General features: G+C 45.2%; 1 protein-coding gene across 2 annotated transcripts in view; it reads left to right on the top strand.

Moving 5' to 3' along the window:
- The window catches only part of EPHA5 (EPH receptor A5), a 361,969-nt gene that overhangs the window by 274,984 nt on the left and 59,031 nt on the right, over positions 1-27,954 (top strand). The gene's annotated exons all lie outside the window — the stretch shown is intronic.

Genomic DNA, 27,954 nt, shown 5'->3' with positions numbered 1-27,954 from the left:
CTTTTGAGTAAGATAATGTCTTTAATAGAAAACTTGTGAAACAAAGCCAGCCCTTCTTGAGATACTGGAACTCTGCAGAAAACGTCCAGTGAAAAATTCTTACTGGGGTTTTATATCCAATGAAAGTGTTCCTTTTTCACATTTAGAAATGATTTTGGATCTTTGGAGTGTTGTTACCTTTCTCATTTGTACCCAAGGCAGATTTTTAGATGGATTGTTTTCTTCTTTAATAAAATTTTACCGAGTCTTATGTTTACGTCTAAAAATGTAAGACAGGGGAGTGATCTTAGCAGTGCGGTCCTGAGCAGAGTTTATACTCATCAAAGAAAATAGAATTTAATGGGCTAAGCGACAGCTTAGAATCATAGAATCATAGAATTGGAAAGTACCCCCAGGGTCATCTAGTCCAACCCCCTATGCAGTGCAGGAAACTTGGTATTTTTATTCTTAATAGGAAAGATAATTGCATGTTTGTTCCTCTCTGGTTAAAATTAGGGGGGCTTTCAAATGCCATTTGTGGGCTGGGTGGTTCTCTTATTTCCCCTTTAGAGACCAGACCTGAACTATTTAAGCTCCTTTTGCCAGTGCCATGGTTCTGGGATTCAGATCTCAGGTGCACCCATGCTTCTAGTTGTGCACTGTGTTCTTCTAGAAGTACCACTTTAAAAGGTGGTATGAGATGAATGTATGAATCTGCCTTCTACTGAGTCAGGGAATGCAATAATCACTCCCTTGTATATACAAACAGTAGTATAATGAAAAGGAGAAGAACAGTGAAAAATAGTGTAAATCACAAAGGGCAATATGTGCAAGAATTAATTCATACAAAATAGAATAGAAGATCAACATAGCCCCTGGTATTCAAAGTCAAAAATCCACTGGAAACAAACCCAACATTGAAGACGTTACACAGTATAAAAGGGAGTCCACTTGCTTCACAGGGACCTTCCATGAAATTGTCTATAAATGTCAAAGTCAAGTGATTCCACAATTAACTGATTATAAACAGTATTGTATTTCCTGTATTAAGTTCTCTACAGAGGTCAATTTGCAGTGTTATAGATATTTCCTTTATCAAGAGATGATAAATTTATCCAAGAGAGGAATCAAAGATGTTGTGCAATAGCCACTGGGTACAAATTCCATAGTGGTGGAGCCCAAAAGCCTCCAACAGATTTCATAACATGATGGTCAATAGTAGAGCAGGCTGAAGCTCTCGGGTTGCTGTGCAGCAATTGGACTCCCCTGTATAGTGTGTGACGCCTTCAATGTTGGTTCTGTTTCCAGTGGACTTTGGACATTGAATACCATGGACTATGTTGATCTTCTATTCTATTTTGTATGAATTAATTCTTGTGATTTACACTGTTTTTCATTGTTCTGCCCCTTTTCATTATACTACTGTTTGCATATACAAGGGAGTGATTTTTGTGTTCCTTTTGCTATTCGTTCTCCCTCCCCTGTTTGTTTAACCATATTTTACTGAGTCAGGCCACAGGTCCATCTTGCTCAGTTTGTCTACCCCAGCTGCAAGACCTCAGTTCTTTCCGTACCCTGTTCCCTGAAAAGCATTGCCAGCAGATTTGGGGGTAGACCTGGGGAGGGGAAGGACCACTGCAGGTAAATGCCCCAGAAACCAACCTCCAAAGGACATCTCTGAAGGGCATTCTCCAGCAGGACATCTCTGAAGAGCTTGGGGTCAGGTGTAATTCTGGGAGATCTCCAAGCCCCACCTGGCAGTTGACAAGCCCATCCCTGATACCGTTAGATTCCAGTCCAGCAGCACCTCAAGCACCAAGCTTAAGAACCAGGGCATGGTCTTCTGAGAGTCAGAGCTCCCTTGGTCAGACAGAAAGGGAGATTTCACCCTCGGAAGCTCATACCCCCAACATCTTGTGCTCTCTTGGACTCTGTTCTGCTGCAGACCAACATGGCTACACTCAAATGGTCCCTGAAGCCTTTTCTCACTGGCCATGCTAGGCCTTCAGCTTCTGCGCTGCCCCTGAGTGGTGTCCCTCACTGTGAATCCTGATGCCTCTGGGTCCCCCTACCCCCCGACCGCTTCTCTTAGTGCTTGCTCTTCTGTATCACCTTCCCAGCAAATGTGTATCAGCCTGTTGGGTTCATATATGACCTCCATTCATGCTCTAAAAACAAAAACACCCAAGTAGCACATTTCCAGCCCAACGTTTCAGTAAATACTTTGTGCAAGTATAAGGCAGAAAGAGAACGAGGCAGAAAGACCCTGGCTGGCTCAGGCTATCCTTGAAGGAATCTTGGACAGGGCCTAGAAAGAATCATGGCCAGCTGGAGTAGACAGTGCTGGCTCTGACTCAGTAGCGGTCAGTTTCAGATGTTCCTGGAGGGATGCCTGGTATGCAGAGCAGGCCAGGCCTCCAAGTAGTCATCCTCAGATCCAATCCTGGAATGTGGAAGGTTAATTTCTGGATGAAGCTTGAAGTACGGCAGGCCACATGGTGTTGCTCTGTTGCCTAGCTGGGGCAGAAAGCACAGATTCTGTTTTTTATTACGCCTGGCCAATCCAAAGTCTTCTGTCTGCCAGCTGCATATGCCTACACCCTTCTTTGCCTGGAGGGGTTCTGCCTGAGGGAACAGGGATGCCAGCCTCCAGGTGGGACCTGGAGATCCCCTGGAATTAAAGGTGCAACTTGACTCCTACTTTGTTCTACTGCTTCAGACGAACACGGCTGCCCACTTGGATCTAACTAATCTCCAGACTACCAAGATCTGTTCCCCTGAAAAAAAATGGATACTTTGGAGGGTGGAGTCTGTGGCATTATGCCCCACTGAGGCCCACTCCCAAATCTCAAGGATCTGGCCACCCTATCTCCCCACCCCTCACTGGCAGCTGGGGAGGACATGGGCTCCCTAAGGAGCTGTCCCAACTTCAGGCCATTTGCATGCTTGATTTATAGCCCATCTTTCTCACCGAGGGTCAAAGTGGATCACACAATATGGAAAAAAAATGGGATTATTCAACATAAGTTGAGTTGCCAGTCTCCATGTTGGGGGCTGTAGATCTCCTGGAATTACAACTGATCTCCAGAGCAAAGTTTGAGTCCAGTGGGACCTGCAAGACCAACAAAGTTAGAGGATTTCCAGCCCTTCCCTCCCCCATGCTCAGCCATCTGTTGGGGGGGGGGGGATGGTGCCATAGCCAGGGGAAGATGTCAGCAGCACCCCAGCACAGTGATATTCTTCCTCATACACCCAGAAGTGAGGTCACTTCTGGGTGTATGAGGAGAAGCCAAAAACTCCCTGGCATTTTGCCCAAATGCCAAAGCATCCCAGTCATCACTGGCAATTTTCTGATGTCAGTTCTGGTACACGGAGGAAGTGATGTCAATGCATCAGTAGTGAGGGCTCCCAACCATCTGGTTAAGTTCCCCACTGTTGGTTGCCAAACCATACACAGGGGGGCGGTTTGTCAAGAAAGCCCAGGTGCACATTAGGCTACACCCCCTGATGTCACTATAGTTTCACACATGACTTTTTTGTAGAAAAGCCCAGCAGGGACTCATTTGCATATCAAGCCACACACCCCAACACCAAGCCAGCTGGAACTGTGTTCCTGCTAAAAAAACCAAACAACAACAACAAAAACCCTGTATATGACAGATCAGCACCCTTGGGGAAAATGGCTGTTTTGGAGAGTGTGCTCATTACATCCTGCTGAGACTCCACCCACCAATCTCCAAGTGTTTCTCAACCCAGAGTCAACAACCTTAAGCCAAAGTATCCAGTAATGCAAGTAGTTCAAGCTTAAGAACATAAGAGAAGCCATGTTGGATCAGGCCAATGGCCCATCCAGTCCAACACTCTGTGTCACACAGTGGCCAAAAAAAATTATACACACACACTGTGGCTAATAGCCACTGATGGACCTCTGCTCCATATTTTTATCTAACCCCCTCTTGAAGCTGGCTATGCTTGTAGCCGCCACCACCTCCTGTGGCAGTGAATTCCACATGTTAATCACCCTTTGGGTGAAGAAGTACTTCCTTTTATCTGTTTTAACCTGTCTGCTCAGCAATTTCATCGAATGCCCACGAGTTCTTGTATTGTTCTTGCATCCCATGCATTCTTTTGTAAACCTCTATCATGTCATCCCGCAGTCGACGTTTCCCCAAGCTAAAGAGTCCCAAGCGTTTCAACCTTTCTTCATAGGGAAAGTGTTCCAACCCTTTAATCATTCTAGTTGCCCTTTTCTGGACTTTCTCCAATGCTATAATATCCTTTTTGAGGTGCGGCAACCAGAACTGCACACAGTACTCCAAACGAGACCGCACCATCGATTTATACAGGGGCATTATGATACTGGCTGATTTGTTTTCAATTCCCTTCCTAATAATTCCCAGCATGGCGTTGGCCTTTTTTATTGCAATTGCACACTGTCTTGACATGTTCAGTGAGTTATCTACCACGACCCCAAGATCTCTCTCTTGGTCAGTCTCTGCCAGTTCACACCCCATCAACTTGTATTTGTAGCTGGGATTCTTGGCCCCAATGGGCATTACTTTGCACTTTGCTTTAGACCTCTGGCAACAGGTGGCAAACATACAAACTCATAAAGAGGAGAAGGTTCTCTCATTAAAAGTACTGGCTCTGTCTGTGGAAGGCAGACAGCGTCTCCACTCTCAAAACAGTGAAGATTTCCCATCTGTTGTTTTAAAAAGCCCTTCAGAGTTCATCTGGCTTGCAAAGGCAGGAGTGGTTCTTCATGCATTGCAAAGCCCGGCTGGTGCTTGGATTGGCTCTTGACAACCCAAACTAAAACACAAGAAACTCCAGCCTTGGCAGCTCTCAGCCAATTTGGAAATGAAAGCGAAAGGAAATTGATTGAAGAGGCAGAAATGATTTGCGTCCTGCTGTGTTTGTCTTGACTGTAATTCTGTGGGACCTTGTGAAGTGTCTTGGCTGGCTGCTACAGTACCAGGATAACAAATGGATTCCAAGTGAAACTCTGCCCCTTTTTAGAGGCTGCTAATCTTTCTGTGGACATATTTGATTCCTGTCAGAGGTTCAATAGGCCACAGGAGGTTAAAGAGCTCTTTTGTTTTAAGACATTTCCTTGTGACTGTTTCTAACATTTGGCTGAATGAAGGAGTTACAGCTCAGAGAGAGTGTTTTCGGTCTAAGTTGGGAAAGACCCAGCCAGGGCAAAGGGTAAATAATTGCTTCACTTAGGTTGCAGTCACACTCATTAAATAATACACCTTCAATCCACTTTCATTGTCGTTTCCAACTGGATTTGACTGTGTGAACTGGCAAAATCCAGTTGGAAAGCGCATTGAAAATGGATTGAAAGTGCATTATTTAGCGTGTATGATTGCAGCCCTACTGTACTTTGTTCAACAGAATAGTCTGTTTTGGGGTGGAACTGTACAGATCCTGCAGTTTTGAAGGGGTTTTTTTAGGAACTCAAACTGCACAGGTTTTTTTTTTAGGAAATTGTACTTGAGGAAGGGTTGGTTTTCAGCAGATAACTAGTCAGGGGCAGCCCTAGGGCACGCAGCGCCCAAGGCAAGGCCCCGCCACCCTCCTCCACACCGCCCTCACTGCCCTGCCCTCTGCAGCCTTCCACCACCCCCCCACAAGGGTGTGCATGGCGGGGGAGGGTGCACATGGTCATCATGCAACGACCCAGCAAGATTCAGCCCTGCAGAGACCACACACCATCCAGCTGCTGTCACTGCACTTCCCTTCTGGAAGTTCTGGAAGGGAGATGGAGCAACAGCAGCCGGATGATGTACGGGCCTCTGTGGCACTCTGAGTGTTGCCGAGCCATCATGAGGCGACTGTGTGCACCCTCCCCAACCTCCAGCTTTGCCTGCAGCCCGTGGGGGGGGGGAAGGGTGCTGGCTGCAGGGCAGTGAGGGTGCCACATAGAAGGTCGGGGTGGTGGTGAGTGGCTCTCCTCCCAGGCAATATCGATTGCCCAGGAGGAGGAGAGGATCCAATCATCCCCACCTCCTGAGGCTCACGCCCTAGGCAAATGCCTAATTTGTCTAGCAGTTGTGCCACCACTGGAACTGGTGGGAGAGGTTGACTGATTTTGCACTCAGCTTACCCCGCTGTCACGTTCCTCTTCTCTGCGCAGCGTCCGTCGGATTTCCCACTATCTGTGCTGGAGTTACAGGAAGTGTTGCGGCTTTCGCACAGCAAACAGAAACTGGTTTTTAGTGGTTTCCGTTTGCTTCGCAAAAGCCGTGAAGCTTCCTGTAACTCCGGCACAGATAGTGGGAAATCCGACAGACGCCGCGTAGAGAAGAGGAACGTGACAGCAGGGTATGCTGAGTGCGAAATCGGCCTTTACTTTTTTCCCTGGCATTCTGCTTTCCCACTTAGGCTTCCCAAACCCCCCGCCCTGCCGGGGGACCCCTGAATTAGCAGCCTCTTCCCCGCTCTCCAAAAATCTGGAAGTGGGGGGGAGGGGGGAAACGGTGCGTGTCTCTTTCCCTGCCTGCCTCCCTCCCTCGCAGTCTTCAGGTTTCTCCCTTCCTCTGGGTCACAAAGACCCACCCACCACCGGCCTGTTATTCGCTCCAGTCCGGCCTCCCTTTGCGAGGTGAATGCTGGGACTCGTAGTCCTTGCATCCTCTCCGGCTGCCGGGTGGTGTCTCCTTGGGGAGTCTGGCCGGCGGGGGGGGGGGGGAGCTCCGCCTCCAGAGGACCATGTGCGTTTCTACCTCCGGAGGCTTCAGTCGCTGATTGAAAGGCTTCCTCTTGGGATGGTGTGTTTGTGTTACTTTGAAGAAGTTGGCAGCAACTCGTGAGTGCTGGCTTCAGAGTGGCCAGAAATGGGGGGTGGGGGGAGTCTGCTGAGCACTTCATTATTTCCTATGTGGAGATCGATTCTCATAGGGTATAATGGGGAATTGATCTGGAGGTTTTGGGGGCTCTGGGGGAGCTGTTTTTTGAGTTAGAGGCACCAAATTTTCAGTATAGTATCTAGTGACTCTCCCCAAAGTATCCCCCAAGTTTCAAAACGATTGGACTATAGGGTCCAATTCTATGAGCCCCAAAAGAAGGTGCCCCTATCCTTCATTATTTCCTATGAAAGGAAGACATTTAAAAAGGTGTGCAGTCCCTTTAAATGTGATGGCCAGAACTCCCTTGGATTTCAGTTATGCTTGTCACACCCTTGTTCCTGGCTCCACCCTGATGTCTCCTGGCTCCACTCCCAAAGTCCCCAGATATTTCTTGAATTGGACTTGGCAACCCTATTCCCACTCCAGCTAGGGTTGTATGGCCTGGAGATTTCCTGGAATTGCAATTAATTTCCAAATGGCAACGATCAGTTCCCCCTGGAGAAAATGGCGGCTTTGGAAGGTGGACTGTGTGGCATTATACCCCACTGAGATCCCTCCCCTAAACCGGCACTCCCTAGGCTCCAACCCCCCAAATCTCCAGGAACTTCCCAACCCAGATGTTGGCAACTCCCTCTACAACTCCCCTCCCCCCCCACAGCATCCTCACATGACTTTGCAAGGTTTTTGGGACAGAGCACATAGAGACACAACTTGGAGGGGAGGCTTTGATGGCAAGTGGGGAACCTAATTGGGAGTGGGAAGTTGGTGTGCATGGGCGAGGGGAAAGGCTTAAGCGCTTCTCACTTCCTCTCTGCTCCCAATTGCCCCCAACTGCGTGGAATTGCATGTCAAGCACTTCAGAGAGGGATCTTCCAGCAGCTACATAACAGCCTAGATCTACCAGAGCTTAAGGAGAAGCCATTGAGGAAATTATACATTATTATTAAAACAGAAAATTGAAAACAGAAAAAATTAAAACATTCAAAATAGAAAAATTAAACATAATAAGTACAAAAATACAAAGATTAGAAATAGAAAGAAACAGAAAAACCTGTGCTTTAATCCTGCTGAGGACTGTTCTATGGGGACATCATACAGACCACTGCCAGAAAAAGAATAAATTATGACATGATTATTAATTGGACTGCCAATTGAAGGAAGCTGGAATTCCACCTATATTAAAACTCTGAAGTAGCACGGCAAATGTAATTTTAATTGCTAAGTTTTATTGTCTTAATACTGTAACTTATAATTGGTGTTTTAATGATTGTTAGCCGCCAAGACCATTCGCAGAGAGGGCGGGATAGAAATTTGAAGTAAATAAATAAATATAGAAAAATTAATAGCATTCACACTGTGCCTTGAATAAATCGATATCCAGATAATATGTTTTCAGAAAGTTAGTCAAAGGGTGTCACCTGGACAAGAGTGTTTCCTGTTCTTTCTTATGACTAGGGCTTTTTTTGAGAAGGAACACACAGGAACGCAGTTCCAGTTGGCTTGGTGTCAGGGGGTGTGGCCTGATATGCAAACAAGCACCTGCTGGGCTTTTCCTAAAAAAAAACCCCCAATGTGAAACAATGGTGATGTCAGGGGTATGGCCTAATATGCAAATAGGTTCCTGCTGGGCTTTTTCTAAAAACACCCCTGCTTATGACTGCTTCATTGAATTTGCTCAGAAAGTTTAGTCATTTTGTCTTGACCCCAACATTCAATGACCACTCTGGATTGGAAGACCACAAGGAAGAAAAATTGCAGATTTATACCCCAGCATTCTCTCTGAATCCGAGACTCAGAGCGGCTTATAATCTCTTGTATCTTCCTCCCCAACAACAGACACCCTGTGAGGTGGATGTGGCCGAGAAGGCTCTCACAGCAGCTGCCCTTTCAAGGACAACTCCTACGAGAGCTATTGCTAACCCAAGGTCATTCCAGCAGCTGCAAGTGGAGGAGTAGGGAATCAAACACCGTTCTCCCAGATAAGAGTCTGCACACTTAACCACTACACCAAACTGGACATCAGCCCTTGGCTGCTCTAATTCTAATGGCAGCAGCAGACTCCAAATCAGTTCTAAAATACTTACTCTTAGCTCTCCTTCCTTGGAGGTTTTTAGATAGAGGCTAGATGGCCATCTGACAGCAATGAGGATCCTGTGAATTTAGGGGGAGGTGTTTGTGAATTTCCCACATTGTGCAGGGGGTTGAACTAGATGACTCTGGAGATCCCTTCCAACTCTAGGATTCTATGATTCAATGAGTCCCCAAAGTATTTTCAAATACAGGCTTTCCAGCCTTTACCATCTAAATTGCAAATGTGGGTTTTCTCTAGGCTTTCTTTTTCTTTTCAGGGAGGTGGGGGCGGGGGAATGATATAACTCCATCACAGAGGGCACAGTCTGCTCTTGCTTCAGAATGTGCTTTAGCATAAATTGTTTGAAGAATTATATGTATTTTAATCAAATGAGAGTCAAATATCAAGAGCACAGTAATTTATAAAAGTTTTCTTTTGAGTTTATATAAAAGGAAGTAGATCCTGGAACTTTAACAGTCTTTCCTACTTGGGATCAGAAATATCCTTACTTAACATTTTACTGTTTCCTTTTAAAGTAATTATCGAAACATTCGCCATGGAATAACAAGTCCTACTGTCTATCAAAGTTAGATTTCAGCAGTTTAAAAATTCTCCTAGTTGTTCATAATCTTCCACTTCTAAATAGTAGAGAACATACAGATGTTAAGTTGTTGGTATTGAAATCAAGCGGGCATATTCACCTATGTGTGAATTCTAATTGTCTCAAACACTACAATTTTTGAGAACAACCTCGAATTGCAGAATATTATGATTCAGCCAAATGTTTTAATCACCTTTTTTGGAAAAGTTACTATTAATTATATAGGGTGTGAAAGGGGAATTCCAGGGTAGAATGCATCCCAATATATCTCATACTTTTAGCACTGAAATTGTGTAAGAATTGTATTCAAGTTTGGCAAAATGCACTTTAGGGACCCTAGTTGTTCTGATGGAGGGCACTTATTTTAGAACAGCTTTACTTTATGATGTATCAATCCAGTTTCTTATCAGGAGTAGCTCAGTGAATCAAGCATTTAAGATGTGTGTCATGTGCAATATCCTGTAGCTATAAAAGCCAATCCATACAGGTGACAACTCACCTACCCTCCCTTTGGCTGAGCTGCATGTCACTCAATCCCTCTTGCCCCAGAACAGATGAGGATTGGGCCGCTGGGAAAGCTGCCTTCGCATCCCATTGGCCCATCCTGCCGGGTTCTCCATTTTCCCTCAATGGCAGTGGATAGGCAACCATAATGTTCCAAGCTTGGTTCTGTCAGTAAAAGGTGTGTGGGGGGGGGCTTTTTTAGGATTATTTTGACCTTTGAGGGAAAACACATTGAGTTGGTTAGAGTTGCCAGCTCCTGGTTGGTGGGAAATTCTTGGAAATTTTGTGTTGCAGTCTAATGAAGCCAGAGTTTGGGAAGGGGAGAAGCCTCAGCTGTATATAATGTCATAGACTCCACTTTCCAAAGCAGTTATTTTCCCTAAGGGGAGAGATGTCTGTTGTCTGGAGTTCAGTTGTGATACCAGGAGGTTGGCTACCCTAGGCCTGGCAGCAGCCTCTGAGTAACTTGATGCCACCTGACTGGTATGACTTCACTAGGTCTGGCTGCTTGCTGCTGTTCAGCACCAGTTCCCCTGTGACAGCCAGTGTGACATAGCAGTTAGCACTTCAGAGCAGGGTCTGCCAGACTTAGGTTCTTGCTGTGGGAGCTGACTAGGTGATTTTGGACCAGTCACAGACTTTCAGCCTAACCTACCTCACAGGGTTGTTGTGCAGATCAAAAGGGGGCGAGGATAATGATGTAAGCTGCTTTGGTCCTCACTGTGGAGATAGACTGTTCTTTTCCTATGTAGAGGGGAGATGGAAAACTGAAGTCAGAAGGGCAGGTAAAGGTAGGTTGATGGTTGGCTGGGAAGGAGACAGGATTGCCAACTCCAGGTTGGGAAATTTCTGGAGATTTAAGGAGTGGAGCCAGGAGAGGGTAGGATTTGAGAAGGGGTGGAACCTCAGACAGATACAATGCCATAGACTCCATGCTCCAAACCAGCCATTCCTGGGGAACCATTGTTGCCAATATTCAGGTGAGGGCTGGAGATCACTCAGAATTACAACTGCTCTCCAGATGGCAGAGATCAGTCCCCCTGGAGAAAATGTGCCATTATATCCTGCTGAGGTTGCTTCCCTTCTTTTTACCTTACTGTGGAGAACGACTGTCCTTTTCCTAGGTAGAGGCTGCAGGGTGGGGGGGAGGAGAGAGAAAGCTGAAGTCAGATCACTTCTGTAAGGTTTTGCTCAGGAACTACCATAGGACTCCTTGCGTATATGCAGAAGACACTTTATTGATAGATCAGGTCACAACCATTATCAGCATGCTATTCGCAAGACTGTTTTGCCAGACTGATGTGGGTGGGTGGTCCCCCAATAATTATACCTCCCCATATAATGGCTCCCCTCTTTTTTGCACCCACCAAAGTCATTTGAATTAGTAATTACAAAGTCTTTTTGTCAGGCCTCAGTGTTGCTTTTGTCAAGGTCACATTACACTGGTTCATCCCCGTTCAGTCGGTCCATATCAGTGTTGCCTAGAGAGACCAGATTATAGTTCTCCTCATGCTCCCTTTTCACCTGCAACTGGGAACATCCCACTACATGAAAGCACGGAATGTTTAAGAAATACAATGGAAAGTCGTCATGAATACATTTTTAATACAGGGTTAGTACATCTGCAAAATAATTAGTTGCTAATGAGCAAGCTAATTGTACCAGCAAACATGTAACGGTGCCATTCCCAGCTATACTTGTCAGGGACTCGTTCCAGAAAATGGCAGCCTTGAAGCACATACTCTATGGTATACCAGTACACAATCATGCCAGGCCAAAAAAGACATCACACCACAAGCACACGCTTATACTAAAAGCTGCATGACCAAATACAACAGGAAAAGAAAATTGTCACTGTATGCAGATAATACTCTGGCACTGCAAGCGAAAGGAATGCTGAGTTTCAGTGTCTGCATAATTGTTGTCATGGTATGATGCCACAGGAAATTGTCGCTGAGTGCCAGGGTGGGGCACTCATGCAGAGCCTCTTTCTAGAACCTATTGTATTTATTCTCATAATGGGCCTCATTCCTAGTTATTATATATTTTTTCAAAACTGCTTTAGTGGGACAGCTGCTGTGTTTGTATTCTACAGAATCCCCTGAGGAAGCTTGACACAAAACATGTAAGGGTATTGATATATCTGGAATAATTTTTTTTTTCTTCCCACTGCACCATTGCTTTTTCTTCATCTCTTTGGTCCAGCTGGTTTTGCGCTTCAGTCGCTTTTCTCAGATTTCGGGTGCTTTTCTCAGATTTGTAGAAGAATTTGTCTTCTCTGTTGATGTCTCCAGTCTCCAGATTTAAATATCCATAGATTTGGCCGCATTGAGAATTAGATATCGGGTGGTGATGATCCAAGTTTGAATGGTCTGCTGCTTCACAGCATCTGGTATTTTGATCCCAATTAAATCAGTTATTTGATTTATATCTAGGAAATTGGCTAAATTCCCCACTAGCCTTAAATGCTTCTTCCACGACTTCTTTAATATTGGCCAAAATAAGTGCAATATTATCTGCATAAAGTGACAGTTTCATGTTTGTTTTACCTGATTTTGCCATTTTCTTGTAATAATTGAGCTGGTTAAAGGGTCAATAAAAGTTGCAATAATAAGAGCTGACACTGAACCTTCTTGTTGTTCATCGTTGCAAGATTAGAGGCAATGAAAATATGTTGTTAATCCTACTTTTTGGTGAACGGCTTATAAACAAGCGGCGTGCTTCAGAATTCTAAGCAGAAGCTAATACTCTACATGATCAAGTAATTCTTCAGCATGTAGTGACATTAGGTCATCTCCATCCCATTTGAAATACAATAGTCAAAAATAACATCATTATTGTTTATAAAGCATCATCAACAAACATGTTTTAATCATCTAACCGTGATGTGGATGCGAGCATTTTGTAGTCCTAGTTTACGAGTAAGATAAGAATAAACTCAGGATGGATTTTTACCTTTTTTTATAAACAGGAATGGCTTCACCCCACATGCAAAATGTTCTGTAAAGGGATTAGAACTGTTGGAGAATGGAACAGTTCAGGGGGGGTCCTTTATAATGGAATAGAATGCTGTAACCCACCCTGAGCCTACTGCACAGGGGAGGGGGGACTAAAAGTCACACAGAATGAATGAATTAATGAATGAATGAATGAATGAATGAATGAATGAATGAATAAATAAATAAGTAAATAAATAGGTTTGTAGTCTACCGCAACAATTTTGTAGGTCTCATCTGGCTTTCATTGTATTGTCTGCTACCTTTGTAATTCCCATCTCTGTACTTTGGTAATGCCTTAGACAGTTTTTTTGTTCTTGATTAAGTTTAAAAAAAAATTCTGAAAAAAAAAGTGGAATACAGAAAGAAAAAGGGGGTAGAGGGAATTCCTTAGACAATTTCTTGTTTGCTTTGTTTTCTGATTCTGTAATCCTAATCCTAACTGTGTTGTTTCTTGGATACCTTGTGGTGTCTCTTTGTGTCTCTTTGTATTCTGCAATCCTCCTTGAGTCTCAGGGTGTTTTCGCACTCACGTTTTACTGGCGCCACGACCCTCCTGACGCCGGCGAATCTGCATGGATTTCGCAACAGAAGCGCCGGCGCTCCCAGAAGCGCCGGCGCTTTCCGTCGCTAAGCCAGCGCAAACGTTTTCCTGCATCTTTGCGATTTCCGTTTGCGCTGGCTTAGCGACGGAAGTAGCCGGCGCTTCTGGGAGCGACGGAGCTTCTGGTGCGAAATTCATGCAGATTCGCCGGCGTCAGGATGGTCGTAGCGCCAGTAAAACGTGAGTGCGAAAACGGCCTCAGAGAGAAAGGTGGGCTACACCTAAAGTCATTACAGAGAATCCAGGGTTGCAGAGTACATTGAACAGGTCTGGGAATAGCCGAGTCACAAGATAGATTTGTGTGGTCACTGGATGGCTCTGGGTTGCCCAAACCCAACTTGTTTTCCCTGCAGCTGCAGGAATCTCATTTTAAAGATCAAAAGGAGGCTTTTTGAGTTTAGTTTGAGTTTGCAACTGGGGTGGGGGGGGGGACAGGCTCCTGCCTTTCCCCCATGTTGTTTTTGGATACTGGGTGGGGCGAAGTGGAGCTTTTGGCTGTGCATATTAAAAGACATTCCGTTAAATTTACACCATATTGTTGAATAATACCGTCGCCACGGAAAAACTGTACGATGTATAACATCAAGATTTTAATATTAATCTAATCTTAGAATGCTTTTTAATTACCATGATGATTAATTTTATAAATGTTTGATTTTAATATGTATGTATGTATGTATAATATGTATTCTTTTAATTGTTGAAGTACCTGTGTTGTGAGCCACCCTGAGTCTGCTTCGGCGGGGAGGGTGGGATGCAAATTAAATATTATTATTATTAAATATTATTATTATAAACAGAGTTCTGCCTCAGATGTTGAGTAGTTATTATTAGTTGGGTAGTTACTATTATTTACTGTTATTATTATTTATTACAATTATTATTATTTTATTACAATTTTGTTTGACGATGGAGTAGGGATACCATTCCCGGGTGAGGGTGGGAACTCTCCCTATTTCACAGGAGGAAATTCTCACCAGACAGCAACACCACATACAGTAAGCTGACGTCACCCAGATGGAGGCCAGTTTTACCATAGAGTTTTGCCCAAAAAGCAGAGCACCAGCACGTGAGCAACATCACTTCTGGGTGACATCCGTGTGTTCTGTGACATCCTTACCCACTCCTGGAATGCCCCCCAAATCCCCCCACCAGCTCGATAAAGGGACCTGGCAACCCTATGATGGAAGGAAAATTGTAAACCCTGTGGTGATATAGCCACGATCTGAGAGACCACCATGGCCTGTCTCTGAGGTAACAGTTTGATGCAACAGTCTTGGAGAATATGGGGGGGGGGGGGAATCTGTCCTTGAATGTGTTTCTTGTAGGAAATGTGAATAAGGGGCATAATTCCTTTCCTGTGGATTGTTAGATAGCCAAGCATCTGCTAAGGGCAGTAAATCAATTCTCTTTTGAAAGCAATAAGGTTAGATCTTTTTTCAGTGTGGGGAAGTTTATCCAACTGAGGGCAAATTATCTCATTAAAATTTTCCTCACCCAACAATATCTACTAACTCTTGAACAAAGATTCCAGAGAATTCTGGTTGGCATTTCTTAACCATTCACTAATGTATGATTCTCAGAAACATGAAAATATCTGCCCTCAAGTTCATATAGTTCTTTATATATTCAGAAGCAAGACAAAACCCTGACCCAATTAAGGAACACACAAGGCCACATATTATGTGGAACAACATAAATAGCTACAACTTTTGCTTTAGTAAAACCTGCAGAAAAATAAATCTTTCCTATTTTTATGCATTCAAAAAGCCATGCTATTTTTCTCCTTTTTAGCAGGATATTTAGGACCATTTACATTAGTTAAATTAGATATGCCATTTTAGATAAAGGTGATTATTAGACAGACTTATGTTCACTTCTAAATTTTGCCATTTGTGATTTTTCCACCGTGTCCCCCCCACCATCAAATGAGGTTGGTGTGTCATGATTGGCAGGGAGTGACAGAAACTTGCTATGTTATGCCTTACTAGAAAAGAGCAGAGGTTAATAAATAACCAGTTCTATTTCAGTACAGCTATTAGCCATACATCTATCCAAAGGAATTCCCTCTTCAGTACCTTTATCTGGGTTTTTTTTCTTTATCAGTTAGAAATTTAATTTACCTTCTTTTCTAAGATAATTGAAGATAAATCAGTCAAAATTATAGGTTTTTTTCCCTTGTGTTTTCATATCTGGATTGTCCCAAACTGCTTTCATCACCTTGTTCTCAGAGTTAAAATCTTGACAGATCACTAATATGCCTCAATTTAATTTCCTGTTACAGGCAGCTACTGAATTAAAATGTTATCTGACTCAGATCCAAGAATGCAAGTAAAAATACCTTCAGTACAAGTGAGAAATTGCCATCCACTGAGTTTTTTCAGTTATACCTCCAATTTTAATTCTGTCCTTCCCCGTATGAACCATTTCAGTCACTTCCTCCAACTCTTGCACCATGCTTCCATTTTTAGCCATGAATCATTGGACGTTCTTAAATTAAGTTGTATGATGCAGCTGAGACATACCATATGGAGTGATTTCAGTAGTGGTCATTGCCTTTCTCCTCTCAGAATTGATTTACTTCTGTTCAGAGATAACCTTAGTGAGTTAATTTGTCCTCTCAAATGATCAACAGCCATATCTATAAGTGCTCACATTGTCCAGTGGACTCTAGGAACTATCCTGTCCCTCTCCATAAAACATCTTGGCAATCTTTTCCATGTTCCAGCTTATTAACAGGATGCAACTCCAGGGGGGACCCACAGGAAACTTGCAGGGAAGGGGGCATCCCCCCCCCCCACCTTTGCTTCTTTCCCTCTCCTCCTCTTTCAAAGTTCTTGCCTCTCTTTCTCTGCCTGCCTGCACCCGTATCTGAGCCCACTCTGCTGGAAGGGCGGAATATAAATTAAAATAAAGAAATAAACAAATCTATCAGTATTCTCTCATCCCCCTTCTCCCCTCACCACTTCTATTTCAGTTCCCCCAAGTCCAATTCAAGAGATATCAGGAGACTTTGGGGGTGGGGCCAGGAGATATTGGAGGTGGAGTCATGAACAAGGTTGGAACAAGAACAATTTAACTCCAAAGGGAATTCTGCCCATCACATTTAAAGGGACAGCACACCTTTTCAATGCCTTCCCTCCATTAGAAATAATGAAGGATAGGGGGAAATTATTTAGGGGCTCATAGAATTGCCCCCATGCTCTAATCCTTTTGAAACTTGGAGGGTGTTTTGAGGAAAGGCATCAAATGCTATGCTGCAAATTTGGTGCATCTACCTCAAAGAACATTTCCCCCCAGAGCCCCAGATACCCGTGGATCAATTCCCCATTGTTCCCTATAGAATCATTCTCCATAGGAATAATAGAGTGCCCAGTAGACATTTCCCTCCCCCTCCTGCTTTCTAAAGCTTTCTAAAGTGGGGAGAGGGCCTCCAAACTGGGGAATCCCGTGCCCCCTCCCTCTCTCGCACACACACACATACACACTTACTGGGTCTGGTTCCTCTGCAACTTTACTTGCTCTGAAAACGAAAGCAAAACAAATGGAGGGTCTGTAGTCTGACGAAACTGCTGCTTACCCTTTCCCATGAAGTGCTTCCTGTTTCCTGCTCAACTTTAAAGGCACACATTTTAAAAACGGACCCGTTCGCAGGTTTCTATACCTGCCGGAGCTCTAGAAGTACATGGTGACTGTGGGGGCAGGGCTTCCCCCCATCGGCCAGTTGGCTGGGAGCGGAGGCAAGCCTGTAAAACTGGGGGGTCCCCCGCTGGGACCTGGGGATTGGGAAGCATACCCCTACACCAATTTGGTGTAGTGTCAAGCATGCGATTTCCAAAAGAACGAGTCAAGTTGATACAAAACTACGTTTATTGCTAAATCGAGATGCTCTCTCTTGGTGCAGGGCCTTGAGAGTGATACCAGTAACCCACCCCCAAAACCACATTATATGAGGACGAGGAGGCTATCATGAAAGTCTCGTGATCCCAATGATCTTTAATGCCTACCAGGACCAGCTGAGTTTCCAAAATACAAGGCTCCCCCTTCATCACTGACCCATCCATCTGCTCAAATTGAATGGGGTGGGGTAAGAAGGCTGTGGAAAGCCCCAAAGCGTCCACTAATGTAGGGGTGATTATGTCCCTCGTGCACCCCGAGTCAATCATGGCCTTCACATGAACAAATCTCCTATCCTTGCAGTTTAGTAAAGTCACTGGAACAGAGAATAACGACCCCTCACCTTAGCCGCATTAGAACTGAACTCGGCCACATATTCACGGATCGAATTGAACCTTTGCTGAATGTCCCTCAGAGTGGCCAGCACGAGGGTCTCTTGCAGAGGGTCTTCATACTGGGTCAGCAGCACTTGGAGAAAGGTGGCCACATTGTCCAACTCTGGACTCACTGCCTCATATAAGCTCACGTACCATCGCTTGGCCGCTCCCTTCAGTTTCGACCTGAGGTAGTCGACCCGGCTGAACTCATCAGGGAAGGTGTTTCCCCAGGAATGCATGTAGCTGTTGGCTTGAATGGTGAAGTATTCCACTTCCTCTGGGTCCCCATCAAACGTAACGTCCAGTTCTCCTCCCTGGGACCCCTCTCGAGGAGGAGGCACCCTTGCTGGTTGCGCCCTGAGTGGGATGGCTGAGGGTCTAGCCGCGGGTGGCTGCGGGATTCCCCTTGGGTCTGCAGGTCTCAGGATGCGATCAACCTGCTTCTTGAATTCTCTGGCCATGAGCAAGGCCGTTGCTTGCATCTCATCCCGCAGTCCCTTGGCGACCTCTTCGACCTCCTTTCTCACCAGACAGATGCAACCCGTATAGAGGGAATGGTTGAATTTGGGAGATGTTTAATCCTTCTTTGAGGGAATGGGCTACCCCAATCTCATTGAATGAGGCAAATGTGGGAACTTTCCTGAGAAGTCCTTCTCAGATTCCTTTGATCTTAACAAACAAGAATAAGAAAGGTTGTATGCTGTTATCCAGAAGCAGTAGGAATAAGTGTGGGCAGGAGGAGAATGCCCTCATTTAAGAACTAAAGCTAGCCCATCCACATCTAGGATTTGAGAAAAGACTTTTCATGTTCCAGAATTTGAGTCCCGCAATGTGATGAATACTCAAATCCCATTCCTTTTTTCTTTTCTTTTTCAGCCTTGGGAAAATAATGATTTCTTAGCTTTAATTAAAATAAATAGTGATATTGCTTCAAAGGGCTGCTGTAAGGACGAATGAAGTAAAACGGTGATATTCTCTTTAGCTCACATTAATGAGTTAAGCTTTAATTAGGAATGGGCTTTAAATTCAAATGCATAAATATGAATCTCAAAGTGTGAGTTGCCAACTGTCTCAATTCAGAGAGCAATCAGGAATTTTGACATGATGCTGACACAAAAATATTCATTGTTTCATTAGAAGAAGGGTTAGGGTTAGAAGAAGGGGGGAATATAATTTGTATAAATTTTTGGACAATTTCTGGATGGAATAAATTACGAAAAATGCGCACAACTGAGGTAACTATTAATTAGCAATGCATAAAAATGAAAGGGGGGGGGGACTTGAATGAGATCTGCTTCGAAATCTGTTTGGGCTGCAGGTGCCAAAGAAGCTTGAAATAGCACACCCTTCTTCTTAATATAGGAGACACTGTTTGGGTAGCTAGCGCCTTCTTAGCAAGTTAACAATTTTCATGACATGAGTCATCATTTCAAGAGCTGTTTCTCACCAGCATCTTGTTTGCGCAGATGGCTCCAGCAGGTGAAAACAAGGACAACTCCTGTCTCGGATACACACCGCCATGTTAGCCTGCCAGGACCCAGTCCCTGGATAAGATTTGTGCCAGAGTTCAGCGTGCGCTATTGGATGACACAGCACCTTATGCTAAAGAACAATTTCCCATTTTCCTATCAGGGCTTTAAGATACCCAGAAGAACATAAGATAAAACCTACTCTGCAAATCATAACCTTGGCAACTGATATTGAGTGGTGACTAAGAGTAAGAACCAATGGACTACCAGTTCAGAGATCACCTCAGCCACAAATCATACCAGAAGGCCTTAGCCAAAGCCACTGACTTTGGTGTCATGCCAGTTTGGTGAGAGCTAGTTTGGTGTAATGGTTAAGGAAGTTGTAAGCCCACTCTGGGACTCAAAGTGAAGGGCAGGATATAAATCCAATCTCATCCTCCTCCTCCAGAGCCATTTTGGTGCAGTGGTTAAGTGTGCGGACTCTTATCTGGGAGAACCGGGTTTGATTCCCCACTCCTCCACTTGCAGCCCTTGGAATGGCCTTGGGTCAGCCATAGCTATTGCAGGAGTTGTCCTTGAAAGGGCAGCTGCTGAGAGAGCCCTCTCAGCCCCACCCACTTCATAGGGTGTCTGTTGTGGAGGGAGAAGATAAATGAGATTCTAATCCGCTCTGAGTCTCTGATTCAGAGAGAAGGGCGGGGTACAAATCTGCAGTCTTCTTCTTCTGGAATATAAGGAACTTGTCCTACTACTTTTTAACATATAAAGTTGCTGTATATTGAGTCAGACCACTGGTCCAAAAAGAAATGGCTTGTCCTTGCCTGCCTCTGCTTTGCAACCCTGGAGTTCCTTGCTGGTCTCCCAACCAGGACTGACCCTGTTTAGTTTCCAGGATTGGGCTAGCCTGGGCCACCCAGCTCAGGGCTCAGGAGATCTGGGTGGCTTGAAAGAGTCACTGTGACCATGATGGCTAAAGGGAACCTCCAGGTTCAAATATGCTGGACACCAGTCGCTGGGAATAAATGAATAGGGGAGGTTTTGCCCTCTGTAATGAGAGTCCCTTGGACTGCAAGAAGATCCAATCAGTCAGTCCTAAGGGAAATCAACCCAGACTGTTCCCTAGAAGGTCAGATGCTGAAGCTGAAGCTCAAATACTTTGGCCACCAAATGAGAAGGGAGCACTCCCTGGAGAAGACCCTGATGCTGGGAAAGACAGAAGGCAAAAGAAGAAGGGGATGGCAAAAGATGAGAGGGCTGGACAGCGTCAGTGATGTAACAAACATGAATTTGAGCAGATTTCGGAGGCTGGTGGAAGACAGGTGGGCCTGGCGTGACTTTGTCCATGGGGTCGCAAAGAGTCGGACTCGACTGTGTGACTGAACAACAAATTTTCTTACTTGTAGGCCTTTGGGGAAGGCACCTGGTTGTACATTGTGGAAAACAGGATGTTACCTGGATGGACCTGTGGGATCATGGAGGCAGCCTGGCTGAAAACAACCTTCACCTGAAGCCAGGCCTGACTGTGTGAAGGGACTCAAGGGCATTTGTGGGCGGATGGGAGGCCCAAAAAGAGCCATCCTGAAGCCTCCACACACTCCCTGGCAAGGCGGCCCTGTCTCGTCTGCGAGGTGGCTTGAGGCAATCAGACAGCAGGGCGTCTCAGACGCCAGACTGCTCTCCCCCAACAAGTTAAGCACTCAAGCGCTCCGGGCAGTTTTTAACAGCAACAGCAAGCCTTTATTGGCATAAAGGGCAGTTTTTAAGGGGGAAAAAGCTGGAAGTGGTTTGGGGCGGCTTGGCGGTTTCACATGCCAAAGTGCCTCACTTGCACCCTTCCGCTTCCAAAGGGGTGGCTTTTGAGTCGCTCTCCAGAGGCTGGAGGACCAGATGGGGCCGGTGGCAGAGGTTGCCATTTTGAAGGATTTTTCTCGTCAATTTCTGAGTCAGCCCAAAGTGCCAGTCTGTAATCCTCCTTCATCAAGCAAAGGGTGAAGGGTGAACCTGAACTCTGACTGAGGATGGTGTTGAACGGAAGGGAATGGCCCTTTTTCATGTATATACTAAATCAGCATTTTGAATCAACAGTGTTATGTGAGCATATCTTCAACTGACAAATATCCAAATATGTTGTTGGATTAGATTCCTGCACAGTTTCTTGGGAATAATTGCTTCTAGAATTCATGGGAGCTACTTCCCAGTAGATATGAATTGGAATAGGGTCAGTGTGTATTTGTTTAGCTCTTTTTTCACTCAGTTAGTAGAGGCTTACTCCCATAAGCAAGTCCAAAAGAGAGCCAGATATCTTGTTGGAATGAATCCTATAGAGGGAATGAAGGAGGTGTGAAAGTTGGATCGTTACACTGGAAACTCTGTTGAAATTTTTCCCAAAATCAACTGTCTTCTATGAAGAGCAGTCCTAAAAGACAGTTGTAGCTCCACCAGAAAGGCAAGTTGACTCTAGAGCAGAGATGCTGGCTAATCTTTCCAGCCACTGAATTTGTGGTGGAAGTCACTGGTCAAGTCACAGTCCCATAGGTTTTTCAAGGCAAGAGATGTTCAGAGGTGGTTTTCTGTTGCCTGCCTCTGTGTAGCAAACCAGGGCTTCTTTGGTGGTCTCCCATCCAGGGACTAACGAGGGCTGACTCTGCTCAGCTTCTGAGACCTGATGAGATTAGGCTGGTCTCAGCCGTTCAGGTCAAGGCAAGAGATGAGAAGAGGTGGTTTGCCATTTCCTTCCTCTGTGCAGCAACCCTGGACTTCCTGGGTGGTCTCCTATCCAAGGGCTAACCAAGGCTGACTCTGCTCAGCTTCTGAGACCTGATGAGGTCAGGATAGCCTGGGCTATCCAGGTCAGAGTAGCGATTTATTAAAGCTACTGAATTGTCAGGTTCCTGCAAGGCGAGGGATCTGTTTCTTTTTAAAATGGAGCTGTCTGCTATCTAAAAAGCTGGCACTTTCCACTGTTTCCCCATCAGTGCATGTCACTTGTCTGAGATCAAATCCAGGATGATATATGATTTAATGGGGAGGAAGATGGAGGAAGCAGCAAGTCTCCTTTCATTAACTGTATATTGCATGGCAGAAACAATTTCCATCAACTATCTCAAATTTATTATGAACTTTCCCAAGCAGCACAGCATGGAAAGATTTGTTGTTTATGACAGTGGCTTCTGACTGGCGACATTACTGCTTCTGCAGAGCTTTCCATTTTCTTTGTGTTCCCCCTTAGCCCTCGCCAGCTGTGATATTCCAAGGTCTAAGCCCAAAAGCCACAGGGAGCCCTTTTCTTCAAGGCCTACCAGGATTCAAACAAGCAACCAAAAGCACAAGCTTTTGAGTTCTGCAGAAGCATTCATCAGGCTGATTTTTTTTAAAGGAGTAAGAAAAATGTTTCACACCAGGCCCATAGCTACAGTGGGGCCAAGGAGGGGCCAGGCCCATCTTTTCAACTCCCCTTTCCAACTATATGGCCCCTCCATTGGAGAGCCTCCGATCTGTCCCGTTTGCTCACCCCCACTCTGAACAAGTAGTAGCCTTTTTCTCTTCTCTTCCCTAACACAGCGTGCAGAGCAAAGGCGGCGGGGGGGGGGGGGGCGGATAGAGTCAAGAGGTCTCTGTCTCTCTGAGAGATGGGCACATAAGAAAGGGGTGGGGGAGACCAGAGCTACTGTGACTATCCAGGCAAAGAGTTAGCTTGTGGAACTCAAGGCAGCTCTGAAAGCACCCCCCCAGGATGGAATCTACATTTTTTTGGGGGGGGGGGTAGCAAAATTAAAAAATGACTCCCCCTTATGGGCCATTCTGTCTTATGGTCCCATAGAATATGGACTCCATACCCAATTTGGCACCCCCCCGCTCCGTTTGGGCCGGGGCAAGCACCCCCCTCTGCCCCCCCCCTAGATCTGGCCCTGACCCCCCCCCACCAAACAACAAATCCTGCTGTGGGCCCCACCAAACATGAAATCCTGGCTATGGCCCTGTTTCACACCCTGATCTCTAGGCCTCATCTCTGGATTCTGTGTAGAATGCAGACTGGAGTAGATAAAGAGATGTTGGGTGGGCTTGTTAGGGATGGAAACAAATCCAAAAAAGTGGGTTGGTTTTGGGTTCAGAGTGGCCCCCAAATCAACCCCAAAATGTCCCACCCAAACTAAGCCAGCCCAGGAGGAAGGGGGTGGGGTCCACCCTGGAAGGGACTTACCTTTCATTGTTCCCCCAGCTGCTGGAGAAAGGGGGGGGGGATGCCTAGGAAGAGTTAAATGACTGCCAGCCATTTAACCCATCAGTTTTGCTTCCTGCTGCTTCAGTGAGGGGGAGCAAAACTGAGGGATTTAATGGCTCACAGCCATTTAAACCTAATAGCTGAGATGGTCCACTTGTCAGCTTTTACATTTAAACGGCTCACAGCCATTTAACCCTTTGGTTTCACACACACACACTCCTTTGAAGCAGGAGAAGCAAAACTGAGTAGTTTAATGGCTCAGAGTAATTTAAAAGTAACTGCTGAACCCTTCACACTACTCAGTGGTGTGCCTTAAATGGCAAGTTGTGAACAGCCACACCAGACACAATTCTGGGAAATGTTCAAAAGCCGCCTTGCCCAAACATCAGTTCACAAACTTCAAACTGGCCCAAGTTTAGCCCAAATTTGGCTTGTGCCCATCCCTAGAGCTCATACCAAGTTGTGCATCTGATAGTCTTGGAAGAGGAAGGGGAAATTTCATTGTTTTATCTGGGGATTTACTACTATACCAGGTTAATTCAAATGTTCCTTTGTTGAGTTGTTTGCTGCTATCCTGCTTATATTACGTTCGGCTCTTTTGTTTCTATGCTTGCAATATGGCTTGTGGGAGCCGCTCTCTAGCTGCTTTTCACAGCAAGGGCTTTGGTCTTAACATTTATTGCCTTTCTGTTTTATTATATCAGGAGCCACCCCAAAAGCCTTGACACTGAGGGGTAGAAAATAAATTTTAAATAAATATAATAAAATGTAGTTATCATTTTGCTATTTCTCCTGCAAACGGGAGAATCCTATTGCTTCCCCATGTAAACACCAAGCCCTTTCTACATATACAACACAACAGTATTGGGGAGGGGTAAACCTTTTCTTGCACACAGACAGCCCCCTAATCTCAAACAACACCTCACCCACAACAATACAACAGTTCACTTGAGCATGGACACTGGTGCCAAAGCTTGCAATAAACCCAAGTGCCAACTTTGCTGCCACAGACACCCAGACAACACAAGTCACTGGGCCTAACAGCATTAACTGCACCATCTCAGGCTCATTCACTTGCTCATCTTCCAACATTATATATGCCATTAAATGCCTTCAATGCCCCTCAGTTCTCTACCCAGGACAATCCCTACAACAAAGGATAAAAGGACACAAATCTGACATCAGAAATCACAAAACTGAGAAACCCATAGGAGAAACATTTTAACCGTCCACAACATTTAATGGGTGACCTCAGAGTGGCTGTTTTACTACAAAGGAACTTCAAGAACAGAATGGGGAGGGAAACTGCTGATTTACAAATTATTATGGAATAAACACCTCCCCAGAACTGAACAGGGATATTGGCTTTTATCTCATTACATATGCGAAACCCACTCACACCAAGTATAGCTATATATCCACAGTATTCCAATATATTTCTCTTTTAGAATAATGTTTTTTGTATTGACATACTCAGATAAGGGATATTGGCTGTTTATCTCAATACATATACTAAACCCATCTCCCACTATATTTTAATGTATTTGTTTTCCTAATGGCAAAATAGAATGATATTTATATGTATGTTACATGTTAAAAAGTAAATTAGATGGACAGGAAAAACAGAAAAAATGTCCTCATTTTAATGCAGACTTGCTAGCAATATAGTAATTAACAGACATTACCTCATTCTCCCATTCTGACATGTTACTGTTTTATTGGTTTCTCACACAAATGCTACCAGACCAAATGTTCGTTCAATTTGTTAATTTTGCCATTGGATTCTAACTTTATACCACTTTGCATTCTAAACCACAGCCTGCCGGCTATAAGTAGTTCTGCTCACTGCACCCCATTCCATTGTCTGATGAAGTCTGCATGCACATGGGAGCTTCCATTCTGAAGAAAACTTTGTTGGTCTTAAAGGTGCTACCGGACTCCTACTTTGTTCTACTGTTTCAGACCAACACGGCTGCCCACCTGGATCTCTCTACGTGTAGATAGTTTCAGATGGAAGCTATGTCGGTCTGCAGTAAAACACAGATGTTCGGGGTGTGAACTTTTCAGAGAAAAAACTCCCTTTGTCTGCTGATGAATCTTGCTCTCTACGTATAGTAAGGTAGCCCATCTAGGAGAGGACTGAACTGATATGATTTTGTGTACTTCTGTGAAGTAGAAATAATCATACTTCTGCAAAGAACTCTTATCCCTGTGTATACCTGGCCTGTATCAGCCATTGCTCCGCTGTATGACTCTTTTTTCACCACCAGCCTGCAAGATCCGTTCCATTGTGTTGCAGGCCCATGACTGAATCTGTCTTTTTGCTTAATAGGATTTTGCCATCTTTCCATCCGGCCATTTTCTTTTAATAAGTTTGTCAGAAGAAGACTTTATAGCCTCAGTTTTATGAGATAGGTGATAAATATTTCACTGGATGATTGTCAGTGTGAAAGTAGGTTTTATACCACATAAAATGCCGCAAGAACATTTAGAATGGAAATATCTCTCTTCTGTTGAAAAGCATTGACCTGTGATTCAGAGCTCTTCTTTTTTGGGGTGTGATGGGAATAAGACATAAATTTGCCATGCAGAAATTGTTTCCGAGATATGGAAATGTTCAACCACAGGCAAGACCACATCCAATGAATTTATACGAGCTGAAGAACAGCCAGGTGCTTGAGATAAGAGGTGGATAAACCAAACTTTAAACGTGTTACTGTTATAGCTATAGCTTATCATTCAGCACTACAGCAAATGCTTCCCTACAGGAAATAATATTTCTTGAAATGTGGATGAAACAAAACTGAGGACTAGATATGTCCCTTTGCATTGCTGCTTGCACCACGCTGACACCCCATTCCTGAGACTCAGGTGCTGGCGTGTGGGCATCATGCTCAGCAGAAAAGGAAATGTGTAGAAGAGGCCTCACCAGAGAACTTAATGACTGCACTGGAGTCTGTAGTAATCTCATGGCAGCTCTCCATTCAGCAGATCTACAACAATCCTATGATTGTACCTATGGGACCGCCTCCTCCGTTATGGCCCTAGGTCAGTGTTGCTCTCCTTTTACAACTTTCTGGTGGTCCCTGGCCCTAAAGACATCCAGCTGTCCTCAACCAGGGTCCCTGGAACAAGCACATTTGCGGGAGCTCTGCAGATTCAGCCTCATAGAATTGTAGAGTTGGAAGGGACTTCCAGGGTCATCTAGTCCAACCCCCTGCCCAATGCAGCAGATTCACAACTACCACTCCTTTCATCTAACCCACATGAATGTTCTCAAGAGGCATATGGAGTTGATAATGGGCTGGATAACAGGGAATAAACTGAAGCTCATTCCAGCAAAGTGCAGGTGCTCTTGGGTAAAATTATCGAGAGGACAGTAGCGTCACAGTTGCAGAGCTTCCTGGAGGATGCTTCCGTTTAGACCCACACCAATCCGGCTTTCGCCTAGGCCGTGGGATGGAGACGGTGCTGGTCACCTTAGTAGATGATCTCCAGCGACAACTGGATCAAGGCGGGTCAGCAGTGCTGTTGCTGTTGGACCTGTCGGCGGCGTTCGACATGGTCGACCATCAGTTGCTGGTCCACCGCCTTGCCGATGCGAGGATTCAGGGATTAGCCTTACAATGGCTTTCCTCCTTTCTCTGTGATCGGGGACAAAGGGTGGTGATCGGGGGACGATCGCCCCAGAGGCATCCGCTTAATTGTGGGGTGCCTCAGGGGGCGGTACTTTCCTCGATGTTGTTTAATATCTATATGCGCCCCCTTGCCCAGATTGTCAGGAGATTCAGGCTGGGTTGCCATCAGTATGCGGATGACACCCAGCTTTATCTGCTGATGGATGGCCGGCCTGCCTCTGCCCCCCAAAAATTGACCCCGGTGCTACAAGCCGTGGCAGGGTGGCTCAGGCTGAGTCATCTGAAGCTGAACCCAACAAAGACAGAAGTCCTTTGTCTGAGTCGCGGTGGCCTGGGAAGGGAAATCCCTCTACCAGCCTTTGATGGGGCGCCACTGATATCGGCACCTAAAGTCAAGAGCTTGGGGGTGCTACTGGAGCCCACATTGGCTATGGAGGCCCAGATAGCCACTGCGAGATCCGCCTTTTTTCATCTTAGGCGGGCACGACAGCTGGCACCCTTCCTAGAGCACAGTGACTTCGCAACAGTGATTCATGCTACAGTCACCTCGAGACTAGACTACTGTAATGCCCTCTGCATGGGGCTGCCCATGTCTCGAATCCGGAAGCTGCAGCTGGTGCAGAATGCTGCAACCAGGCTGTTAGTGGGTCTCTCTATTTGGGATCATGTGCAGCCGGGGCTGCGGGGACTGCATTGGCTGCCAATAGTGTTCCGGATTGGCTATAAGGTGCTGGTTATTACC

Source organism: Heteronotia binoei, chromosome 10 (genome assembly GCF_032191835.1).
Source record: "Heteronotia binoei isolate CCM8104 ecotype False Entrance Well chromosome 10, APGP_CSIRO_Hbin_v1, whole genome shotgun sequence".
Taxonomy (NCBI): Eukaryota; Metazoa; Chordata; class Lepidosauria; order Squamata; family Gekkonidae; genus Heteronotia; species Heteronotia binoei.
Note: the sequence above shows the minus strand (reverse complement) of the source record. Positions and strands in the feature narration are given on the sequence as shown.